This window comes from Lolium rigidum, chromosome 6 (genome assembly GCF_022539505.1).
Source record: "Lolium rigidum isolate FL_2022 chromosome 6, APGP_CSIRO_Lrig_0.1, whole genome shotgun sequence".
NCBI lineage: Eukaryota > Viridiplantae > Streptophyta > Magnoliopsida > Poales > Poaceae > Lolium > Lolium rigidum.
In genome coordinates this window covers 153,624,148-153,629,452 of record NC_061513.1, presented here as the reverse complement: position 1 = coordinate 153,629,452, position 5,305 = coordinate 153,624,148, and positions in this window count along the sequence as shown.

Here is a 5,305-nt window from a genome sequence, read left to right as displayed (position 1 = left end):
AAATTATGTTTTCACTAACACGGGACAAAAATCTAAACAATGTAGGGGACGTGGGAGTAAGGATGGCAATTTTACCCATGGGTACGGGTATCCGCGGGTACCGTACCCGCATGGGCAGGGTATGGGTACACTTTCATGCCCATGGGTAGTACCCATACCCTACCCGTTAAGTCATGGGTAGGACACAGGTGTAGCTTTGTACCCGCGGGTATACCCATACCCTGCCCGTTTATTGTCAATTTCTTACGTGACATGTCTACTTTTGTTTACTTAACAGTTACTATATGAGAATGGGATTTTCATATTTTTTAATTGTTATGTACTAAACTACTTGATATCGAGTTGAGATAATTCATTTTTTAATCGAATTTGTTATTGATAAATGTAAAATTGCGAGTGACTTTTGTACAATTTAACCTACCCACTGGGTACCCAATGGGTACGGGTACCCGCCGGGTATGGGTATGGGTAAACTTTTATACCCATGGGCACGGGTATGGGTAGAAGTTTGTACCCATCGACTATACGGGTATGGGTATGGTATTGCTCTACCCTGCCCATTGCCATCCTTGCGTGGGAGACACATACATGTAGTTTTGAAAGATGTGTTCAAACTAGGGCTCCAGGATCAGCCAGGTGTGCAAACTAGGATTCTTGGTTCTCCATGCATACTGATTTCAAAAATGATTTTTTGGACTGAATGAATTGAGTTGGGGACGTAAAAAAGTTTTACTTTCTTCCTTAAATATCTAACACCTCTTATCGTACGATTTTCCCTATGACTCAAAGCTATATAGAAAAAACCGAGTCTTCATCCTTCGGCTCAGCTCCTGAGTCTTCATGTGGGTCGGCACAATTGTTGAGTCCTCAAGAGTGCATGTGTCCTCATGTTTAGCATGTACATTTCTTCACTCCAGTTTGAGCGGTAAATTTCCTTATGGTTGAACCAACTCCTAGGAAAAAGTTCATGTGTATACTCAACAAATACATTAGCCCCTTAATCGATAGTCATTAATCAACCAAAATCCAATAGGAGATTAGTAGATGCACTTTTAGTTCGCTTTTCCATGCCACGATGTAAGCCTCTATGCATCCTTCCTAGGTTCTTGGACCTCCATGTCTATATGATACTTTGAATTGCTTTTAAGATGTAGATTTATCGAACTCTTCACGTAAATACACAAGCCACCACTTTGACTTGAGCTCTTAACCCCATAAGCATGATCAAAACCAAGAGTCCCCACCAAATCTTCCATGCGGTACTTAGCTATTTGTGTTTCCACCACACCACATATAGTCGACGAAACCATACACGTGAGATCATGCAACTTATGAACTATTGTGGGGTCAAGGTTGCCCAACTCATGACAAATTTAGTCGAGGTTCTTCATTGGACTCGATTGTCCTCCTCAGAGGAGGCCACCGATCATTCGGACTATGTTTGTGTCGTTATTCTTCCTTTGCAATACCTCCACGGTATCCACACGTACGAGAGAAGTGTCACCGCGTCTAAGTGTGATCAAACACACCATCAAAGCGGGGAACATGTCGATGAAGATCCAGGAGCGCTACCGCGATCACCGCTTAGATTGGATCTAGACAGCGAGTAGGGATCCGACAACGCTTCCTCGACCATGAGAGAGAGAGGGCTAAGTGCACACCGGCCCTAGGGTTTAGTTCGGCATCATGGAGGTGATGGCGACACGTGAGAGTCGGTAGCGGTGCGTCTAGGCGCGTAGGGGCGGATCAGTGCAGAGCGGCGGCTAGGGTTTTGGGGTGGTGCGGCCAAGGAGGGGGATGAGGCTGCTACTTGTGGTGTTCTTGGGGTTCCCCTTGCACTCCTTTTATAGGTGTAAAAGGCCCTTGGGTCGTCCATGACCTGCCCCCAAGTTTGGGAGAGTTCCGGTATGGTTTCGTCTTTTGAAACCTACTAGAATTAGATGAATGCCCATGTGTTGCGATTGTTAACAAAGACAATTATACATACACGAATGTAACAATTATCGTAAATTCAAAAATAACGTTGAACGACATGAAAACATTTGGCTCATACATGGACAACAAATTTCTCTGAAACTTCTTTCCTCATTTGCATCTTTTTAAAACTTTAGTGGACCTATACAGACGCATTCATGTACCACTATAATTTATTGGGTACATTTGGCTCATCGGCATCATGAATCTCCACTATGACCAGCCTTACACATCATAACATGTGGACTTTTCCGGCACCACGTGATGGTTCAACGTGGCAGTCCACGACAACATGGTGTGGGCTAGATGGATGGTCGCTCCTCCTTGCAATTTTGGTTAGGGCAAGCTCCGACTGTTGCTCTCCCGTTGTTGACTTTGGTACAGAGGACGCTAGGCATTACGTAGGTGACAGGCGGCTAGGCCCAGGAGCGCTATGCTCAGCAGGTCTTTTTTTAAAAAAAACTGTAATGACCACATGTTGATTTGAACAAAATGGAAGGGCTAAAATGAAAACACGGCGATGTACCATCACCTCCTATTCCAATTTAATAGTAAAGATTAGGACTCTTTTTGCAAATTCTAGATTTTCCTTAGGGGAAAATTCCTTGCCCCTCAAGGCAACGTGGATACACTATTATGGAACCCTCCGGACTTCCTTAGATGGCTCAGGTCGTCCCGTGCGCTTCCGGCAACTTCCATAATATTCCAAATCCTTTCGGTCCTTCCAAAATATTCCATATATATGCCCGAAACCATTCTAGACACTTATGGGATCATCCGGGACCTCTCGGAACCATTCTGAGACCATATGAGACACTCGTAACCTATATCTCTTATCTTAATAAACAACTCATGTTCCTAAGTATCGCCAAACCTTTAAGTGCATGACCGTGTATATGGGTTTGGATACATGTGGACACGCCCGGGCACAACCGCATCAATCCCCACACATAACACGTTTATATTTATCGGGTGAACCTTTAGTATCCTATGGGTTACGAAGTGACGTTTGAAGACCTCGTGGCATCCATATCATATCCTATTCATAATAGCAGCATGGTATAACGATCTTTAGTAATGATAATACTTAGTCAAACTATATTAACGATGTGTTTCACGGTATATCATTTAGGGTCTATCCATCATTATTGTCCCATTAAAAAGTTGATCTCGTATGATATCGGCAACCTTATAACAATCTTTACTTATTACCCTATAGTGAGGAAACCGACACTATCAATATCACATGTGCTAGTCATCGAGGCATAGTTAGAGATATCTTATTTGGTATTTATAATTCCAGACATGTATTAGGATTTTCCTCCGATATCACGAATATCCACAACTAATACAATTATAGCATAAAACCATAAAATTGATTATGAAAAAAAATATAGAATAATACAACTTTATTATTGCCTCTAGGGCATATTTCCTTCGGTCTCCCACTTGCACTAGAGTCAATAATCTAGTCAATATTTAAGCACTTAACACATATGGCATTCCAGTATCTGACATGTTTAGGTCCGCGTGTATTTGCATTTCTTTGTGTCTACACTAGATGGTGTTGCATATGTTTGATCGACTAGTGGAACCGTAATTCATCGGCTTAAATTATGTTGCCACCATTGTTTACAGAGGTTAGCACGCTTGGAATTACACCAAGTTAATTTATGAACTTTCTGACTTAAACACCGGGAAATCCAACTCGGCTCATAGGTTTATATGAACTCGTTGTGTGAAATACATTTTAAAATGTTAAAAAACTCTAAAATAAAATTTGGCATGTATATCTAGACATTCTATGTTTGCACATAGGTTTTCGGAAAAATAATATTTTTTATGTCCCATGTGAAAAAGATAAATCTTGATAGTGACGACTACGTACAAGACATTCTTTTTTTTGTATTTTTGATACATGACACATAAATGTTTTTTTCCCACCAAACATACAATGTCAGGATGTACATCCGAAATTTTATTTTGAATTTTTTAACATTTTAAAGTTTGTTTTTAATTATATTTTATAATAGATTCATATGCTCCTATGAGCCAAAACACTACCTCCCTCAGACACCTTCCTTTAATGCTACTAGAGCAGTTATATACTCAACCTTCGTTGTAATATCGGTCAGAATGTTTAACTTTTGGAACTCATCCAAATCAACCTTGAAACTTTCTTCTAGTTCACTGTGCCACCTTTTATCAAACACATGCCTAACTGAGATAAAAATGTTTGTCACTACAAGTATGATACAACACTTTTCAACGAAATGTGTGTCACAACCACATACAAAATAGATACTTAGTTCTAAAGTACTTAAGGATAGTCTTACTATTGTTCAGTAATCATCATACTAGCAATAACCGGCGTGGCAGCACGCCGCGCTATGTGGTGGCTAGTTTAACTTTTGGTCGTGGTAAATATCTCTAGGTTGTAATTGTTTTCCATTTAGAATTGCGTGTAGTCCAATATTTTAAGGCTCGGTTGTTGTCTTTTTTTGTATGGTAGCTCTATAATCAGCTTCTATTTTTTGTGTGCTTAGATATGATTCCTACATATTGTCATTTGTTTGTTGTCTAATTTTGGTGCATGTTTTAGAAACAAAGGTGAGAATTGTGTCTTAGTGGACTGATTGTATCTTGATAGCGAAATTTTATATGTTTTGATTGAGTAAGTGGTTATATGTTTTCATTGAGTAATTGGGTGATCGAGACACACCACACCCTTTCTTTCATCTTAACTTTATACTGAATTGATAAATGATTAAACATTTTCTCTCGAAGAGTGTTGGGACTTCGTAGCTATAACGGATTCCACTATTTTTTTCATTCAAACAGTATAAGCTTCAGTATTAAGGATAGCAATGGGAAGGGTATGGGCAGGGTAGAGCAATACCATACCCATACCCGTAGAGTCAATGGGTACAAACTTCTACCCATACCCGTACTCATGGGTATAAAACTTTACCCATACCCATACCCGGTGGGTACCCGTACCCATTGGGTACCCGGTGGGTAGGTTAAATTGTACACAAGTCAATCACAATTTTACATTTAAATTCGATTAAAAATGTTAATTATCTCAACTCAAGAACATGTAGTTGAGTACATAACAATTAACATAATATAAATATCACATTCTCATATTTTAACTCATAAGTCAACAAAAGTAGACGTGTCACGTATGAATTTAACAAAAAATGGGCAGGGTATGGGTATACCCGTGGGTACGAGGCTATATCCGTGCCCTGTTCATGACTTAACGGGCAAGGTATGGGTACTACCCATGGACATAAAAATATACCCATACCCTACCCATGCGGGTACG